Source organism: Mauremys mutica, chromosome 6 (assembly GCF_020497125.1).
Source record: "Mauremys mutica isolate MM-2020 ecotype Southern chromosome 6, ASM2049712v1, whole genome shotgun sequence".
NCBI classification, from domain to species: Eukaryota; Metazoa; Chordata; order Testudines; family Geoemydidae; genus Mauremys; species Mauremys mutica.
Window position 1 is genome coordinate 101,688,073 of NC_059077.1, and position 21,502 is coordinate 101,709,574.

The following is a 21,502-nucleotide window of genomic DNA, read 5'->3' on the forward strand; positions in this document are numbered from 1 at the left end:
AGCAAAGACTTTATATCTCCCTAACAATATCCTGCCCATTTGAAGCACTGTAAAACATGACTGAACAGGGAATATCAGAGGCTGTTAAACGTGCTTTAAAGTTCTTTAATTTGTTGTACTACAATAACTGCACTTTAATAAAAGCAATCTCTTGTCTTAATCGCCACACAATAAACTGTTATTTATATGAGTCGACATGCAGGGCTCAACCTTCCAGGTGTGCCCCAGATTTTGAATCATCCAAGAGTGCCACAGGGATGAAACTACCTGATGGACACCAAACAAGATTTATAAACAGGTGCCATTTTGCCTAGTCACATCTAGTGGTGTGCTGGCAGTATTCAGCTCCTGGCACGACATGGCACTTTCAGTGCTTTGATTTATTTCAGTATTACATTTAATTGTTTCCTTCTTGTCAAAGCCTTAACATGCAATGCTTGTAAATATAACCTGAACCCTCCATATGGCACTCTGGTTTTCCATTTTCAAATGCAATCGCCCTGGAATAATGACTGTGGTATAACTCAATTTGAGTTCTGCTGCCGGGGACTTTATTACATAATGCTTTCTAATTGACCCTCATAGTTTAATAAGACAGAACATTTCACCAGAACATTGACAAAAGTTATTAATTTTCACTTCAGCAGAGACCAGTGTCCCAATTAAATCCCATGATAATGCCTGACTGACTGACTGACCTCATTATGGCTAATGCTTATTAGTCCTGCAGAGAGGATAACATCACACACTGTTAAAATGCCTAAATGAGCACATACAACTATTCAGCATGATCATAATTTACATACATGACTAATTTTACTCCACCAGTCCTTGTCTGGTGAAACTAATGCAGTAAAGACCTGTCATACAACAAGATAGCTGTTGAGAATTTTGAACTTGTCATAAAAAATAGTCCTGAAGTGTATTAAAAACTACACCTAGATAAATTAAACCTGCCTTCTTGAAAAACTATTATAAATATGCATGCCATACATCCTCAAATTGGTAATGTGCTTGTGCATGTTTCTCTTTTAAAAGTAATTACTTCATTTTTTTAATGAACTAAAAAAATGGTTGAGATCAAACCTTTGTGCCAGTATTTTTATGTGCTCTACAGTTTAACTTTTCTTCCTTGTGCAGTGCCTTTCATAGCAGGGTTTTTTTTTTAATGTACTGTAGGTAGCAGATTTTGTATTCATCAGAACCCTCCCCTCTATTCCTTTAATAGTTCCTCCATACGAAAACATTTATGCCAGAATTCTTTATTAATAACTACAGTAACCACATGTTTAAAATGTCACCTCTTTCGACAAAGCCCTTCCAAAAGGTCAGCCAGAACAGCTGTATTTTTCACGTGCTTTTAAGCAAAAGAAGGTACTGGGGGTAGAAGAAGTAAATTTTTATGGAGCACCTGAAGTTTTTATACTTTATTGTTACATTTTAAAGTAACTTTAAACACACACACACATATCATAGTTTCCAGCATTTCTTCTTCCTGATACTTCATGAATTTCTGGTGGTTGTTGTATCCATTTCCCACGGGGATGTGTGATTTGACACATGACAGCAATGTAGCAGCAGATATCAAACTTCTGTTTGTTCAGATGAAATGTGGTGTCAAGTTGTAGTAGGAAAAAAATGTAAATAGCAATGTACAAGACAAGACCCACAGATGCAGGTAGTAGATCAAGATAAAATTGCCACTGCCACATACACACAGTCTATCCCGGGCTGGGTAAAGACTGATGTACTACGGCTAAAATTTCCAAAAGCACCAAAATGATTTAAGAGCCTAAGTCCCATTGATTTTCAATAAGACTTATACTCCTAATTGCCTAAATTGCTTCTTGAAAATTGAACTTAGGTGCTTAATGACTTAGCCACTTTTGAAACTATTTAGGGCCTTTGACTTTGCCCAGGCACCCTATTCTGGAGTCACAGTATAAGAAAAGAATTCACAGCTTTCCTTAAAAATAGAGGTGGTGGTTTTTTTTAAGTCCACATGAATGCTAAGCCAAGCTTGAAAAAGCGAACCAAATGTCCCAGCTGTCTGTCTGAGTCTGCAAACAGTCTAAATAAAAGGATAAATGCAAAAGGTGAGAACTGCCCTATTCATATTAACACTAACTTCCTGAAACCCTAAGGTGGGACAGGGCCATGGTGTGGATATAAGGTTAAGGAGTTCCTCATTTTAGTGCGAGCCCTGGCTTACTTTAGTTAAGCCCTGGGTTGAGCACACATAGCATACCTTTATAATGTACAAACATAGAGAGATACAGACACCTGAACCCTTGTATAGGTTCTATCCATCTATCTAGTTTTTATACCATGTTCCTCACTGTGGTATCTAGGAACCCACATAAACCTCTTAGACTAGCAACAAGGCAACCAAGCCAGTGGAACACCAGGTGAAAAGACAACATTTGCTCAAGGAGAAAACATATGGAGGAAAGATGACTCAAGTGTCTACTGCTGAAAGAACATCTTCTAATGTCTAATGCTGTATATCAGATACATAATTAAAAAATAATCAATTAAAGATCTTTTCTTCAAGTTGAACTTCAAAGATCATGGACAGCAGCTTGGGTTATCTTCTGCTGCTGTGTAAATTCTGGATTCCTGATAAGACCTTCCTGAAGCTGCTCTGTTTCGCACACAAGTCTTTTCAGGATTCTTTTTCATTCACAAATCCCTTGTCTGATTGAGATTAGGGTTACCTTTTCATCCTCATTTTCAACCACATTGTCATTTTCCATTCCTTCCCATCACAGTTATGTCTCCAATAGACAATCCTATTAACCCCCATGTGGGCCATGTCCCACCTTCTCCCATATTACTTTGGAGGGGGGGGGTGTAACAGATTTTGTCTGCAACTTACAAACATAACCCAATGGACAAAAATGTAGCTCTCGGCCGATATAGTACAGTTCTGTAAATTTTGCATGGTTGCAAGTAAAGGCAGAATTTGGCCCAACATCTTTTAACATGTAGCTCTGTAGGTCAATGTCCTGATAATGTGCTAGTCAAAGTAATAAACTCTTGATCTAAAAATAATTATTCCCATTTATCATTTAGCTATCATGTGCCATTTTCAATATTGTGTGTCATGTTTGCCAACAACATGATGAGACACAGTGTAGCCAGTAGCGTAGCTAGGGAGGGAGCAGGGGGAGCTGCTGCTCCCCTGAGCACTCACTCAGGGGCGCTTCCCATCACGTCTGAGTCTTCAGCGGCACTCAGGCACTCACTTCAGCAGCAGGTTTCTTCAGTCACTCCGGGTCTTTGGCGGCAATTCAGCGGCGGGTGCTTCAGTCACTCCAGGTCTTCGGCGGCAATTCGGTGGTGGGTAATTCAGCAGCGGGTACTTCAGTCTTCAGTGGCAAGACTTGGGTTTTTCTTCTTTTTCTTCACTGCTTCGCAGTGGGTGGTGCCTTTTTTTTATGTGTTCACTCCCCCTGCTCTTAGAACCTGGCTACGTCACTGAGTGTAACATTAGTCTTTGTGATGTAAAACAAGTCGAGACAGTGCAGCTATGTAAGGGAAACATCTGATTACACCATACCCAGTAAAAACTTTGCCAGAAAACAGACACCAAGGGCTGAAAAACAGGTACTTACGCCTGGTACAGATCTTATCCTGTACTGTGGCAAAGGGCCTTCCTGATGCTGCATTCTGCAGTAGGTGTGAGTAAAGGTGCAAGGTTATTCTCCAAATCTAAGATGTTGACTTCTGGATTGTCATCAATATCATCTTGCTCCTTCAATAAGGACTGAAAATATCCACACATTTTACCCATAGCAATGAATAACTAGTAAAGATGATTCTTCCAGCTATATCCAGTCCTCAGATGGTGCTGTGCATCTGACGCCCGATGGTGCTATGCATTTTGATGGATTTTGCTTCATGCCTGCGCCTAAGAAGGCCCAGCGCCTTTTTAATTTATTTTTTTTACTCACCCGGTGGCGGTCCGCTCCGGGGGTCTTCGGCGGCATTTCTGTGGCGAGGGGGTCTGCTCCGGGGGGGGGGTCTTTGGTTAAGCTTGCACAGCATTATATAAAGTCGTTGCCATCTGTACGTTAATTCTTTTGTTACAATGCAGTGTGCATGCTTCATTGTAAGTGTGGACCACAATCACAGCTTTGCTTTTGCTCTTATTACAATGGATATTTGGCTCTGAGTGAATCAATGCCTTACTGTTTCTAATATTTAGTGAGAGTTGCAAGTTGATTTTTTTTTATCAGTATTATGTACTCGTGTAGCGGGATGGAGGCAGAAACTACTACAGACACAATGAAGGGGGGGGCATGATCCAGGGCCGGCTTTAGGCCAATTCTCCTGATTCCCTAGAATCAGGCCCCACGCCCGCGCCTAAGAGGGCCCCGCGCCTTAGGTGCCTTTTTAATTTATTTTTTTTACTCACCCGGTGGCGGTCCGCTCCGGGGGTCTTCGGCGGCATTTCTGTGGCGAGGGGGTCTACTCCAGGGGGGTCTTTGGTGACATTTCAGTGGCAGGGGATCCTTTGGTGCCGCGGAAGACTCGGAACAGACCCCCCCCCGCCGCCGAAGCCCTGAAGTGCCGCCGGGTATTCGAATCGGGCCCCGCAGTTCATAAAGCTGGCCCTGGCGTGATCAAATACGTTTGAGAACCATTGCGTTAGACTATCCTGAATGGAAGAAGCAACCAAATGAGGCAATATTAAGAGACATGAGCAAGGTTTGTAAACTAGTAGGGAAGGAAGTATTCAGCATCTTAAATGACTGCGCACTGAAAGAAAGCAAAAACTGGACAATGAATTTGTCCATATGATAAAGGACCATTTCCTCATTCAGCATGAACCACATTCTGCCCTATTTGCACAACAGGACATATGTGTGGGGACATATAAGGGTGGGACTTGGCTCTGTGTAATGATAGGAATTTAGAAAAGGAACTGTCATCAATTAATTTTGGGGTAATAATGAAGATTGCAAAAGTCACAAAGGCTGTTATGAGAGTTGAACCCTAATAAACTGACTTCTTATTAGACTTTCAGTTTCAACCTGCCTGGACTCATGGAAATGTTTTCCCACTGGTTCATATAATCCACAGAGCTGATCCCAGCAATAGCCTGATATGTTTATCCTGACTATGTGGACCAATAGCATCACTTCTATGTCTCTGTACCAGCCTGCCCTAACCCTTCTAGGCACATGCAAGTGGGGATTATTAGAAGTCCTGGCTGAAGCTTTTGGTCTGACGAGAGAGCTAAGCAATGGTGGTTTGTAATATGGTTAGGTTTGTAATATGACTACCATGAGAATGAAAAGGGCAAAGTAAAGATGGCAAATGTCAACAGTGCACAAAATTTGAAAGAATACAAGAAGTGCTGAGGTACAGCAACCATGGGCAAGGGAGAAGGAGAAATGGAAAGTGTCTACAAGTAAATTAATGGGTGTGCAAGGGTTATGTATGAATTCTAGCAATGAATCATTGGTACAAAGCAAAAAACAATAACTTACAATTAGTGCCTTTCATCCTAAAGTGTTTTAAAAATGAAGTAGAAAAACCAATATACAGACCATATATACAAAAATCTCTTCATCCTGTTGCTTTTAGGATAGAATATGGCACCTATTTAACGGCCGATGAATAACAGATTAGGATCCGCAGTAAAGATTAATATATCCAATTGAAACTACAAAGAGAATTTAGGTAAGCAGACTGTAATCACTCAGTCTGGAATTTGGCTGGGAGACAGGAGTTAACACACCTATTCTTGCAGAATGTATCATGAGATTTTTAATGAGCACAAGCGGTCAGAACCCCAGTTTCCCATCTCATCTGAAAGGTGTCACAGTGCCCTCCTGACTTCATTCTGGGGCCATGATTCAGCACTGACTCAGGGGTAAGAATGCCACCTACTGAATTGCCAACATTTAATAAAGAGCAAGGAAGGGAAAAAGACAAAGTAACCAGAGGTGAGGAAAGGATACATGAAAAGTTTAAAATATTGAATCTAAAATGAGCTGGAGAAAGAATAGCACGGAAGTGCAAAAACAAAATTAAAAGAACAAAGGTGAAGAATGGAAAGAATTTACCACTGAAATTATAATTTAAATGGAATTTTTCCAGTGCATAAGAAACATGGGTGTCAGTGAAAGAGACAATAGGGCCTTTAAAAGATGGCAGAAGTAATTTATTGACAGAAGAAGGCTTTGTTTAAAAAAAAAAGAAATGATTTTTTTCCTTCTGTGTTCACAAAGGAAGATGGGAGACCACATGCCAGAAACAGATCTAAATTTCCCCAGGGTGGAAAAAAGAGATATTGAAAAAAATCAGGATCATGTCAGACCACGTTATCAAGAACGTAGAACATCTGAAGACTGACAAACATTTACAGTCAGATTAGATCCAGCCCAGAATAAGGAAGGAAGGAAGAAAGAAAAATCTTTAGCAGGTATTATGGTACAGAATCTAAAGTTGTGCTAAAATGGTTCACAAAAAGTTCAGGCACTGTAAAGCCAAATATATTAATAACTACAGTATGCCGTACCCACTACCCAGTTCAATCCAGTCTTGGAGGAGCAGTAAGAGGGAGCCTTCAAAAGGGGTTCTCACTCCCTCAGAGGCTATTTTGCCTGTTGTCTAAGTTATGAATACCTAGCATTTTGGCACTATTGACGCTCATTTCAGTGTGGCTAAACAGCAGGCCAATAACTTTATATCCCTGGTGTCAGGCAGAACTACGCTCCCCATTCTCCTTAAATCAACATTGTAAATGTGTCAACATCATCAGGAATCATTAGAAAGTGTTATTTTAAAGTATGTAGGAGGTAACTTGGATTTTTTCCATTGGAGTTTGTAGGGAAGGGCTCTCTACTACAAAGGGTTCCTGTTAGCGGCATCCAGCTATCAAAAAGAGAAAAAATAGGTTAAAAACACAGGGCCAAGTCCATACCTGGGGTAAGCAGGTGCATTTCCCATAGGTGTCTCTTGGCCAAATTCAGCAGTGAACATAAATGTTGATGTAAACTGGTCAGAAAATGGTTGTGCCAGGGTAAAAGATTTGCATTGATTTGGCATTCAGTGTGTGCAGCTTACATGCTGAAAGGGAAGAAAGGTCAGTAGTATAATAAGCAACTAGGAGGATGCTAGATAAAGTAGGGTGTAGGGCAAATCAATGTGGGCTGCATTACTTTACTATTTACATATTTTTTCTGATCAGCTTACACTCCGAGTTCATTTTAGGCCACTACTCATGTCACAACTGAATTTGCTCTGAGGTTTGATTGGCCCAATAGTTGCAACAGCAGAAGACTCACTGAAGTTAATGGGAGTTACATGTGGCCAGAGATAGGATAATTAGGGTCCTACAGGGACGGGGTGGGGGAGTTGTTCGCTTTGTTTGTTTACTCTCTGATGTATGAAACAGCCGTGGTTCTTTAGCTACATGTAAACTAGAATACTGCAAATTGATAGCACAGCACATAGGCCGCAGGTGGACCCCACCCCCACTCACTTCGGGGAGGCTAGCCCCATGGTCCTGCCCCTTCCGCATGAGACCCCACCACCCATGAGCATGTGATTCTACTGTTGTGTATCTTGCAGGCCTGAAGCATGTTCATCAGATACCAAATTAAGCACTCTGTCCTGCAACCATGTCCGCATGGCTGCCAGCATTTAGCGTCAAATAAATGCGAACTTTCCCCTTTGCTAAGGCAGGCCAAGTCCCTGGTATTTTCATACTATAATATCTCAGTAAATTCTTTCAGCACACTTAAAATGTTTATGTAAAAGGTAATATAAAAATATGTCATCCATTCCAAGGTCTAGTCTCCTTGAACCGGACATCCTTTATAATAATTAATACGGCTTTTTATTTTTGACTGATTTTTAATAAACTTGAAACATATTATAAAATAACTGTCACCCAGTAGAATTACAGAGCCCGAATTTTCCAGCCTGGTTTCTCATGCTGAGTCTCCTGTTTTGCACATACAAATGGCTGTGTAGACAAAACTCAAATTTTCTTTCATAATGCTGCAGATATCCAGCTACCTTCCATGTCTGCACAAGTGCACACATCTGTCTGCGCCCACACACACAGACACGCAAAAAATACAAGCAGAATTTTTTATTAATGGTGTCTACAAAAACTTCATCAAATACCAAAGTAAGTAAACCTGTGAACTTTGCCCTTTGCTATGACAATCAAAGACCCTGAGATTTGCATATTAAAAATATTACAGTAGATCACGTTAGCTGAAGGCATAAAGCTTCAAAATAAATTGTTGCAAACAGGACAACAAAGCGTGTTATTTTAACCTTTGCCCTGTAGGCCATTGTCAAAGATCAAAGTTTCTTAGATCAAAGTCATTTGCATGCCTTCGCGCAACACAATACATGCTGTCAAGGAATATTTTTGGAAGTATAATTACAATGTTTGAAAAACAGAAGCACAACAACCACCTATTTACATGTTTGCTGAAGGTTAAAGGACAAGGTCAGTCTCAGTTGCTGGGCTTTCAAGGGTTGGGGGTTTTTTTTCATATGAAATCCCTTAAGATAGGTAATATCCACATAAAGGGACCCACAAATCCAGTTTCAAGAAGTGGTATTAAATATAGATTTAAACTTTGACCTTTAGTCCCAAACCAAATGATGAAAATTCAGCTTTGCAGTGAAGCAAGTGTTATAAATTAACTAAGCAGAGAAAAGAGTGGTAGTACCTGGGATTTAATAGTGTAAGTATGAATGTGAGGGTCTTTGCACAGTGTGCAGACTTATTCTGCGTTTAATAGTGGCTGCATGGGGGGAAAAGCTCTTGGTACTTCTGGCCTATTCTATGTGTTTCCATAGCAATGTTTTAAATGTGCCAGGTAGAACACACTAGAATTTGGTTTTATTAGCATCTTTCATACTCATAAAATGCATTAAAATAGTGAGTAGTGCTGGTCATGTATTGACAATGAAGTGACTACAGTCAGGTGAACATGGCAGCCATCTTGCTCACACATAACCTTGAACATTAGTGTGTTCCAGAGCATGTAATGTTGGCAAAGAGACGGGGATTATTTTATATGTATATAATCTATATTTATAAATATATATATTTGCTGTGTGGTCTTCAGCTTCTACCTGAACCAGAGTTGGGCATGAGAGTTTTGAGTTTAGTTTCTTTTCTAAACACCCCAACCCCTTCACTATACGATAATATTGGCAGTACGTCTGAGCCAAGTCCCTGGTGGGGAACTCAAACCTATAACCTTTTGGCCCATTGAGGATAATGCCATTTTAAACAGGGACACATCATATTCAGCACAGGCAAAGAAACAGTAGCTAAAATCTGCTCCAAGATGACAATATTAACATGTAGTCACTATGAGGGTTCTTTTTTTAAAGTTAAAAAAAAGCAGGAAATTGCAATACTTTGAACACCTGCTTCAATTATTGGATGTTTTGTTGTTTGACAATAGGGGCCAATAAATAAGATGACTTACAAAATGGTTTTCTAGTTGTAGACAGAAGACTATATTTTACCCTTTAGGTAAATCAAAAATGTATTGAACTTCTATGATATTGTGGAGCTAATGTCAGAGACTCTTTTCAGTGAATGCCTGATATTCTTACTTAGGATGCTTTGCTTAAATAATAACTTCTCCCTAACCTCAGCGCCATCAAGCCTTGCCCTCTTTTAGACCTAAATCTTTTTAAATGTCTGACTTATTTCCCCCCTCCGTTTTCAGTAAGCTTTACACTGCCTGTCAGCACTGGAATAAGAAGTACTCAGATTCCACAGGACGTGCCCTGGTATTTCTGGCCAAGAGTGGAACCAAGAAATGTATGGAATCTTGCAGGAAAGCGTATTAAAATAATATTGCATAGTAAGATTTCCAGCCATTGGTGGACTTGGGAGGACAATGGGCAAGAGTCAAGAGAGCAAGCCTGGCAGCAGGAGCTCCACTCACCTGGCAGCAGCAGCTCCAGTCCCGTGGGGCTGGGTCCAGCTCCCCTCTTCATGCTGTGGTGCCCGGAGCAGGGAGCTGAGCCCAGTCTGCAGGACAGGAGCTACCACTGCCAAGTGAGTGCAGGCAGGTTCACTAACTAGCACTTGGTTGTGAAAATCCAAGTCAGGCACCTCCTTTTGTCAATTGCATAATATGCTTGGAAAGGTGCCACACATGCACTTAAAAGCTGCTGCAGGGGGGAGGTGGTCACTCCCTCCCCTACCGTCCCCCACCTCCTATTAGCTCTGCCACTATTTGCAGCACAGCCTTCAGATAATCATCTGCACTTTGGATGTTTGCATGAACCCAAACGCTGCCTCTTTGAGGCTGCCCCCCCCATCACTAGTTATTATGTCATTGGTTAGATTCATTTTAGTTACACAGTTATTGGTATAAAAGATGGGTTCAAACCAAAACTCCAGACTTAAAAGACCTCACTGTGCCTTCGTAAAGTTCTGATCCAAATTTTGTAAATTGCTTGTATCAGTATAATGGGCTGAACCAAAAACCTCAGATGGAAAATCACCTCTTTTCCCCAAACTTTGAGGAAGATTGGATCTGGATACAAATGTGGTATCTTGGCCCCACCACAGATTGATATTAGGGGCCAGGGCTTCATCTGGCGTAAATAAGTGCTACTCCATTTACTACCTTGAATTCTTGGCTTACTTTGCAGTAAACTTAAAAAAATAAGTCCTTAGTTGCAGTACCAGACTCTGGATTCAATTAATTTGTAAGAGCGGAGAAAAGCCCTTTTCTTTTTTAAACTAGACATTTATTTTTAACAAGGGATGAAATCATTAGAGAACAAAAACTGAGACATCTGTTGTTTTATATCTGTTTATTGCAAGTGGTTAAATGTGTGTTTGGTTTCACACAGTTTTGACATTGTTTCTTTATTAATAATGCTTACGTAATTGCAACCACAAAACAAGCTGTAAGGCTGTAAGGTTTTCATTACTTATTAGCAAAGAACTCAAAACAAAAGACAGGATCAGTTAGGAGGAAGCACAGATTTACATGTTGAAGGCTGGTCATAGACAGACTTTTATAGCTGCTGTGTTGTGAACAAAGCTGATTGAAAAATTTTCAGCAGCACAGATTTCCATCAAAAATGCAGTTTTGTCAAAATCAAAATGTTTTGTAGGAACCTGTTGATGTCAGTGACATTTTTGATGGGAAAAAGTCAAAATGAATCATTTTGACTCTCTCGTTTCAGCTGCACAATTTTCAGACAACACTGGCCACCAGCTCCCATGACATATCTTAGGTCACAAATTAACAGTGGTCTGGGCTTTCCCTATAGAGTACAGAGGTCCATTTTCTTGGCAATGGTAGAGAAAGGCACTTCACCTCCAGCACATCTGTAATTATGAATACAAGGTATAAACAAAATGAAAGCCAAGGTGCTGTATCTTATATAATTGAAACATTGCAGGTTTGTATGGAAGGACTAGTGAGGATTGGCAGACGCTTGGAAACAGAATTGTAATCTAGAGAAACAGAGAGTCTTAAACTGAGGATGGAGAGCAATTGATTCATGCTAATGGAAACATACACGATATTAAATGAAATTGTACTACACCTTCTTCATAAGGTGGCACTTGGGAGCCAGGTCTTTGCATTCCATTGGGTACATTTCCAGCACGGTGAGAGGGGTAAATCAACTGCGCAATTCCGGTTCTGGTTAATGACAGCTGTGCTCCTAATCCACTATGTAAAATATTTACCTATGGCTTTTTAGCGAGGCTTCTTGTGCAATTTCAAGGGAGTATGTAGCCAAGGGGAAACTGCTTTATACCAATTAAATGGAAGAGTATTGGATGGAGGGAAATTCAGTGTATTCACTCTTACAGGGAAATCTGTGTTTAAACATCTCAGTGGGGCTTTTTTAATGAAGAACTAAACTGCACAACCTGTATGTGCCAGAGAGGGATTGCTGGGGCCCACACCACTGAATTTTTCTCTAAGGAACAAGGGTGGTATGCAGTAGAGGCTCCCGCTGTGTGATATATTTACCTTATCAAGATGCTCACACTGAACAGTGTGGATATGTATATTCATAAATCACTTCACCTTGGGACTAGTGATGGGAAAATGTAACAAGATTAGGAAGTTTAGAAAATACCTTCAAGAGTGTAGAGCCTTATTCAAACTCATCAGAATATATCTGACCTCAGAGAGGTCTTCTCCCTCCTCTATGTCTTACCCTTGTGACCCAGCCTTTTTCCTCCTTCATATCCCCAAGAGAACTCTAGATTCTTCATCCTCCTCCACCCCTTTCTTTGACTTGCTACATGATTCTTCTGCTCTCCTTATCCAAATACAATCAACTCTTGGGCTGATCTTCCCAGACTAGATCCAGAGGGCCAAATCAGCGGTGTTATATAGGGTGCTGTGTGTAAGACTCAGTTAAGCTCTTTCAGAGTCCTTTGCCCCCACTCTACTGATGTGTAAGGGAGTATAGCTTGGTTTAACTTACACACTGAGGAGCTGGAAGATGATATAAGGTAAAGTAGGATTGGGGATTTCTTCCAGCTCCTCTGCATGTGTTACATCCAGGTAGACTCCTTCATACATTGGGAGAGAGGTGTAAGAAAGTTTAATACCACCTTACTCATCAGCCCTGATTATAGTCCATGATGTCCTAGAGGGATCCCTTAGAGGAGGTCAGATGTACCTCATAATGTTTTGCATACCCTAAGCCTTTTATGTAAAAACTGAAGGGAGCATCCAGCCTAACATCTGACCTGCCAAAATCTCACCAGGGATTTTGTAGAGTCAAAAATAAACTGAGTGGGACCGGGGATGGGAGACTGTTGGTAGGTAGAGAAAGAGACTACATTTATCCTAAATTTCAGAACAGTTCAGGCTGGTGCTTGGGCCTTGCTTCAGGATGATTCTAATTCATTATCAGCTGTTCACCCCAGATTATACAGGCCTGATTCTGCTATCACTCACACTAGTATAAATCAAGACACGCTCCACTGATGTCAAAAGAATTTGCCCATCTGAAACAGTGTGAAATTGGAATCAGACCCCAGATTTGGATTTGGGTCCAGATTCTGGAATCAATGGGCTTACCCTGGATTTACAGGGGTGTAACTGAGATCAGAAACTGGCCCATGATCCCTCACTGGCAGTCACACTTGACAGCTATGCTAAAAAGAACAGGACTAGGATACTAGTATGATTGCAAAGCCTGTCTGCTTGGTAAACCTTGGGTTACTCGTTTTTGTAGATTCTCTGAGCCTTGCACAGTAACTGGGAAAATTCCTGACAGTAGAGCAACATCAAAACATTTTAAAGAAATTTTGCTCCCCCACTAGTCTATTTATCCATCCAGAGGTGTGTGAAACAGTCAGTCCCTTTTGTTTCCTGTGTAGTGCACATTTAAATTTCTAAGCACTCTGCAGGTGTGCAGGGCTCAGTACAAATTGTCAGTGGTGACACACTCTGTGTGCTCTCTCGCCTGGAGACTTTACTTTTGCTCTTTTATGCTTCTCTTCATCTAAAAATAAAAGCCATTGTTACCAAGAGTATACACGCCTGCTTTGTGTGCATGGAAAAAACCATTATACATCCTGCAAGTCCAGAATCAGTGACCAGTACCTAATATTTCACAGGACAACAACAAACCAGTCGACCAAACAGTAAAACTACAATGTCCCTAGAAAATCATGCTCTTCTGCACTTTCACATGCCACTGCACTACCGAGAAGTAAGAAGGCATAGAAAGGATTGCCCCTCTTCCTTCCCTAGCCCCCATCTGAGTTATAACTCTCCCCCCTCAGGGGTCAGACAGTGCTGAACGGAATGGAATGGATGTCTGTACAGGATGCAACATAGGGAGTTCCTAACTTATTTTTCATTACTTGCTTAATTTAGTACCTCTGACCAGTGATGCAACACACTCTGGCACCATTGCAAAGAGGAGAAGGTTAAGTGGAAAAGTCAAGGCTTCCTCCAGCTTTTCAAGTGGATAATGACTTCTCTTTCCTCCTCTGAAAAAGAAGTCAAAGTAATGAGTTTTTAAGATCCCAGGTGCTCCCAAGAAATAACCAACAGCTTGGGAGAAGCTGCAAGTCTTATCGTCAAAAATCTTGTGCAGCCGGGAAGAGTGGGGCATGCTCAACGGGGAGTGGAGCTATCCTTAAGATCCCAAACAAAGGCAATTCTTCCTTGCAGTGAATATACCTAGTACTTTTCGCACAACAATAGCAACCATAAACTATTGCACTAGCCTAAGATTTACTTTCTTCTCCCTGCCTGCATGAGCTTAGTCATAGCTGTTTACAGCTTTAGCCAGCTACCCTTCAACCAAGTGTTTCATTTAGATACTTGGGCAGATGGACTGATCAATTCCAAAATATGTGGGGCCCCTGAAAAGCCATTTAATTAGGACTCACATTTGCAAACCTCAAGATTCAGCTTGTGACCTACTCCTTCCACCTGCTGCAAACGCCAATCCCATGCAAAACAGGGAAGGGTAAGTGGTTCAGTCCCCACCAGTCCATAACTGATGCATCTGTTTCCTGAGGCTACCAGGTAGGGTTACCATACGTCCATATTACGTCCATATTTTCCCGGACGTGTCTGGCTTTTTGGTTTTTAAATCGCCATCTGGGAGGAATTTTTAAATATCTAAAAACATCTGGGATTTTGCCACATCAGTTAGGATGCCCTTTGTCCCAATATCAGGGACTGCTCACCTCACCGCATGCACCAAAGTCCTGGGGCTGGCGACACTTCCTGGGGAAGCTCCCGGTGCCCAATCACTGGCAGGAGCCTGCAGTGTGGGCAGCCCCTAGGCACAGAAGTGGAGGGGGTCTCCGCGTGCTGCACTGGCTCCCTCCTGCCCAATCAGAGCTGCGAGGGCGGAGCCGCCCCAGGTAAGCACTGCCAGAACTCCCCATCTCACCCCTCAGCAGGTCCCTCTGGCTCTTAGGGTTGAGTCAGGGCAGGAAGGAGGGCTCACTTCATGCTGCCGGCGCCTGCAAGCCCCACTCCGTGGCTCTGGCAGCTCCCATTGGTGCTCTTCCCAGCCAATGAGAGCCATGGAGCTTGTGCTTGTGGTGGACATAACGCATGGAGACCCCCTCGGCTGCCCCTGATCCTAGGAGCCAGAGGGACCTGCAGCAGGAGGGGTGAGTTGGTGAGCAGAGTGGAGTGAAGAGGCGAGCGGTGAGCCAGCAGTGGGTGTGGGGATGAGTAGGCGAGCAGGGGGTAGCGGCGAAGAGGCGAGCAGCGAGGGAGCCAGTGGCTGGCTGGCAGGCGGGGAGTGAGGAGGCAAGTGGCAGGCAGGGAGGGTGAAGAGGCAAGCAGGGAGCCAGCGATGGGTTGGGGGCGGTGAAGAGGCGATCGGTGAGGAAGCCAGCAGCGGGTGGGAGAGTGAGGAGGCCATATCACTTTTTCTTATATATACTTAATATAGACGAAATGTAGCACACAGCATATATATAGCAGTATAATAACACATTAATACAACGCAAGTTGGTAGATACTGGTGCAAATACTCTCCCGCCCCCCAGAGTGTCCTCTCTTTTGAATGTTCAAATATGGTAACCCTACTATCAGGAGAACTGTGGATGGATGTTTCATGTTAAATAGGAGCAAGAGGTGGCAACGTGTCTCAGCCAGAGCTTTAATAAAAAGGTGGCATGCTCATACTCTAGGGGTGTCACATTATTATAGAGCTCACAAAGGTTGCAGCAGCTTGTAGTAAACACCACACGGCACTGAAGTATAAGCAATAACCATCATGATAGCATCAGCTAGGTCCTTTGCAACTGCACGTTTGGCAGCTTTGTCTGAACCAGCCATGTGGCTGGATCACTGCACTGTTTGTTCCCAAGGAGAAAGGAAGCTGGAGGACTGTGTCATCAGCCTATTGTTGACATTTGAACTTTTACAATTTCTCGTAGTAATCTGACATAGAAGAGGGGATAGGATTGATCCTGTGGGGAGTCTGCCCATGTAAGCCTTTGGGTGATGAAAGAGTTACCCTTCTTTGGCTTTCTTCGAAAGGAAAGAAGGAAATCAGATTAAGTACCCCCATCTATTCTTGATAGGTGACATGTTGGGAGGCCACTGGTAGATCTAACAGTAAAAGAACTAAAACACAGTAAAAGAACTAAAAAAGAGCCACCATGGCTTAACAACCATGTAAAAGAAGCAGTGAGAGATAAAAAGACTTCCTTTAAAAAGTGGAAGTCAAATCCTAGTGAGGCAAATAGAAAGGAGCACAAACACTGCCAACTTAAGTGCAAGAGTGTAATAAGAAAAGCCAAAGAGGAGTTTGAAGAACGGCTAGCCAAAAACTCCAAAGATAATAACAAAATGTTTTTTAAGTACATCAGAAGCAGGAAGCCTGCTAAACCACCAGTGGGGCCCCTTGACGATCGAAATACAAAAGGAGCTCTTAAAGACGATAAAGTCATTGCGGAGAAACTAAATGGATTCTTTGCTTCAGTCTTCACGGCTGAGGATGTTAGGGAGATTCCCAAACCTGAGCTGGCTTTTGTAGGTGACAAATCTGAGGAACTGTCACAGATTGAAGTGTCACTAGAGGAGGTTTTGGAATTAATTGATAAACTCAACATTAACAAGTCACCGGGGCCAGATGGCATTCACCCAAGAGTTCTGAAAGAACTCAAATGTGAAGTTGCGGAACTATTAACTAAGGTTTGTAACCTGTCTTTTAAATCGGCTTCGGTACCCAATGACTGAAAGTTAGCTAATGTAACGCCAATATTTAAAAAGGGCTCTAGAGGTGATCCCGGCAATTACAGACCGGTAAGCCTAACGTTGGTACCGGGCAAATTAGTTGCAACAATAGTTAAGAATAAAATTGTCAGACACATAAAAAAACAAACTGTTGAGCAATAGTCAACATGGTTTCTGTAAAGGGAAATCGTGTCTTACTAATCTATTAGAGTTCTTTGAAGGGGTCAACAAACATGTGGACAAGGGGGATCCAGTGGACATAGTGTACTTAGATTTCCAGAAAGCCTTTGACAAGGTCCCTCACCAAAGGCTGTTATGTAAATTAAGCTGTCATGGGATAAAAGGGAAGGTCCTTTCATGGACTGAGAACTGGTTAAAAGACAGGGAACAAAGGGTAGGAATTAATGGTAAATTCTCAGAATGGAGAGGGGTAACTAGTGGTGTTCCCCAAGGGTCAGTCCTAGGACCAATCCTATTCAATTTATTCATAAATGATCTGGAGAAAGGGGTAAACAGTGAGGTGGCAAAGTTTGCAGATGATACTAAACTACTCAAGATAGTTAAGACCAAAGCAGATTGTGAAGAACTTCAAAAAGATCTCACAAAACTAAGCGATTGGGCAACAAAATGGCAAATGAAATTTAATGTAGATAAATGTAAAGTAATGCACATTGGAAAAAATAACCCCAACTATACATACAATATGATGGGGGCTAATTTAGCTACAACGAGTCAGGAAAAAGATCTTGAAGTCATCATGGATAGTTCTCTGAAGATGTCCACGCAGTGTGCAGTGGCGGTCAAAAAAGCAAACAGGATGTTAGGAATCATTAAAAAGGGGATAGAGAATAAGACTGAGAATATATTATTGCCCTTATATAAATCCATGGTACCCCCACATCTCGAATACTGTGTACAGATGTGGTCTCCTCACCTCAAAAAAGATATTCTAGCACTAGAAAAGGTTCAGAAAAGGGCAACTAAAATGATTAGGGGTTTGGAGAGGGTCCCATATGAGGAAAGATTAAAGAGGCTAGGAATCTTCAGCTTGGAAAAGAGAAGACTAAGGGGGGGGGATATGATAGAGGTATATAAAATCATGAGTGATGTGGAGAAAGTGGATAAGGAAAAGTTATTTACTTATTCCCATAATACAAGAACTAGAGGTCACCAAATGAAATTAATAGGCAACAGGTTTAAAACAAATAAAAGGAAGTTCTTCTTCACGCAGCGCACAGTCAACTTGTGGAACTCCTTACCTGAGGAGGTTGTGAAGGCTAGGACTATAACAATGTTTAAAAGGGAACTGGATAAATTCATGGTGGCTAAGTCCATAAATGGCTATTAGCCAGGATGGGTAACAATGGTGTCCCTAGCCTCTGTTCGTCAGAGGGTGGAGATGGATGGCAGGAGAGAGATCACTTGATCATTGCCTGTTAGGTTCACTCCCTCTGGGGCACCTGGCATTGGCCACTGTCGGTAGACAGATACTGGGCTAGATGGACCTTTGGTCTGACCCAGTACGGCCGTTCTTATGTTCTTAAGGGCATATGAATGGGAGGCTTCCTTGAGATTGATGAAAGGTTGGTCTTGCTGAAGCTTTTTTCCTACTACTTTTTTAATAACTTTCCCCAAAAAGGGTAAGAACACAAGGGGAAGAACATAATCACAGAGTGACTGCTCCACACAAGGCTGAGGCAAATGAAACGTCCTTCTGATCTCAATAAATCCCCATTTGGGTAATGCTGCCAAGTCATTCTTATGTTATGTCAATACATTGTGATTGACTTTTATTTTATATTGCAGGGGGGGGGAAAGAACGAAAATAAAGTCTTCCTGAGAGAGCCCCATATGACTGCTCTGTAACATGCAGCATCAGCTCTTTGTCACAAAATGGTAGCTGACTTCTGCAGATAGTAGGATCCTAATAATTGTAAGGTGCAAGACACAGAAATTGAAATCAGAACAGTTACATAGCTACATGCACTACACTCATTATTACTAGACATGCTGCATTTTTTGAGTGCCAACAGTGCAGTTCAATGCCGGAGGGGTCCTGGGGTTGCCTTCTCGCATACTGATTTCCCAGTGGGGCGGTTCTCCTTATACTGTAATAACTGGAGGATTGATCTACTGTGTGGTGTGAAGAGGAGATTGACTTAGGTGGTAGGAAAAAAAAAAGGCCAGGAGCTTTGTAGCCTCCCTGAGAGGTCTAGCAGGTCTCTTTTCCAGTGATGATTTAGGAATCAAACATCTGACCTGCATCAGTTTACACAGCAATTTGGGCCTTTTTTCTCTTTAGAAATAAATACTCATTTCTCAATTGGCAATGCTTGCGAGGCAAGGGAGATTTAATCCATACCAAGATTTGGTCAGATATTTTTCAAACAGTGGAATAAATTTTTAATTTGGACTTTGATATCCAAACAGTCCCAGCTCTAGCACTCTTGGGGATCCTTTCAGAGGTCTGGACTTCGAACAGATACCACACACTGCAGCAAACAGCAGCCTAGACTACTGCAAATTCTGACGGCTCGTGCTAAACTACTGTGCGTTACAATAAACTGGAAATCAACACATCCTCTCCCGCTCTGTGAGATCGGATAGAAGGAGCTTCTCAAAGGAGAGCAAATGAAAACACAGTATATAAAGGCAGGAAATGCTGGTGCACTTGTGTTTCCATCTGGGAAACATTCTGGGAATATTCTCAGTAACATAGGATTAACACCTTGAGGGAGAAAAGCAAATAAACATGACTATGTATGGTTTCATTTTTTTTTTCTGTTTTGATTTTCTCTTCACATTGCATGTGCCATGGTTGCTTTTCTTCTAGATGTGGCCCTATAAAACTACAGGTTAACTCTTCAGATGCTGACTGAAATAAAACAAATTAGAAAGAGAGTTTCTTTTCCTGTAACAAATGTGAAGCCATTTGGGACTTTATAGTTGTCACTTTGATTAAAAAATTGGGCATGTTTAGTTTAGAGAAGAGAATATTGAGCGGGGACATATTAACAGTCTTCAAAAGAATGCACCAGTTGTTCCCCATGGGCAGGACAAGAAGTAATTGGTTTAGTTTGCAGCAAGGGAGATTTGGATTAGGTATTAGGAAAAACTTTCTAATTGTAAGGCTAGTTAAGTATTGAAACCGGTTACCCAGGGAAGTCATTAAATCCCTGTCACTGGAGGTTTTTAAGAACAGGTTAGACAAACACCTGTCAGGGATGATCTAGGTATACCTGGCTCTGCCTCAGAGCAGGGGTGGGGGGACAAACTAGATGACTTTTCAAAGTCTCTTCCAGTCCAACATTTCTACGGTGTGGCCACTTACAGGGCTGTCCCTAGCTATTCTGGGGCCCTACGCAGCCTCTGCAGGGGGCAAGCGGCGGGGGGGGGGGCTGTCCCCAGGCCTCCATAAGGGGTGGGGGGGCTGGCTACGGGGAACCACTCACCAGCAGCGCAGCTGGGTCGGGGTCTGAACTTCCCACCACTGCTGAGTGCAGGCCCAGCCATGCTGCAAAGCTCAGGGGATTGGGGGTGGGGCTGAGGCAGGGCAGGGGCAGAGCAGGGGTGGGGGCCATGGGGAAGAGGTGGGGCAGGGGCTGGAGCTGCACGCAGCTCTGCGGGGCACTGGGAAATTTGGTGCCCCAAATTTCCTGGTGCCCTACACAGCTGCGTACTTTGCAGATGGGCCACTTATTGTTTTATTGTGACAGTAAGACTAGAACTCACATCCTCCTTTCCCAAGGCTCCACCATTTGAGCTAAAGGAGAAAGTCTGCTAACTGTTAGCAGTGTGGGGGTTTTGGCAAACACTTGAGCATTTCTAGTTCTATCCTGCATAGGATAGTGATACATGTTGCCCCACACATAGAGTTCATTACTCTATTTACAGTACCACCCTGCTGAGCTGAAAGGTTCATTGAATATTTGAAAGTTTGGGGAAAACAGAGCTTTAGAGAAACAGGAGATCACTGAACACTGTGCGTGCCTGTGTAAGAATGTGACTACGCTTTGGTTAACAGAGAGGTTTTGGATAACTATGGCTTGACATAAATGGATTTGACAGCATTATGAATTGTGCTCAGTGCCGGACCTGGCCACACAGCACTCTGGCTGAGCCCCCAAAATAAGAAACTGGGGATAAATATTCACTGCTCATTTCTATGTCACCCTGTAATTTTTGCAATGCTTGGAAATTGCCTGAATCATCCCACTTGCTGTGGCGGATTAAGAGGGCATCCTTTGGATTGGCCAGTCTGCACTTTTGCTCCAAAAAGGATCTGTAAACATTTTCCCCATGTCAAAATGAGACATTTTCCAGTGCTGAATGTATAAAGCACTATGGAAATGCTAATTATTAATGTAGAGGATATTGTAGGTCAGGTCTGAAATGCTTTATATATATATACACACACACACACCTATCTCATGGAGCTGGAAGGGCCCCTGAAAGGTCATTGAGTCCAGCCCCCTGCCTTCACTAGCAGGACCAATTACTGATTTTGCCCCAGATCTCTAAGCGGCTCCCTCAAGGATTGAACTCACCACCCTGGGTTGAGCAGGACAATGCTCAAATCACTGAGCTATCCCTCCCCCTAAATGCACTGGCAAAGTAGTATTAGAGAAATGTGATAGGACTTGTTCCTACTGTGCCTGATTCTAGCCAATGAACCAGTCCCCCACTTTCATGAGCATCAAATTCATTGGGGAAAAAAAGTAATAACAAGAAATGGTGATTGCAAAAGACAAGAAAATTAGAAAAAATACTTAACAGTACCAGCAAGCAGG

The 21,502-nt window shown here is 42.3% G+C and overlaps 1 long non-coding RNA gene across 1 annotated transcript; it reads left to right on the forward strand.

Moving 5' to 3' along the window:
• The first annotated feature begins 3,539 nt into the window (after positions 1 to 3,539).
• LOC123373211 lies at positions 3,540 to 19,199 on the forward strand. Its single transcript, XR_006580616.1, has 4 exons — positions 3,540 to 3,609; positions 5,596 to 5,691; positions 6,243 to 6,436; positions 19,143 to 19,199. It is a non-coding gene; the product is annotated as an uncharacterized LOC123373211 (long non-coding RNA).
• Positions 19,200 to 21,502: the final 2,303 nt, after the last annotated feature.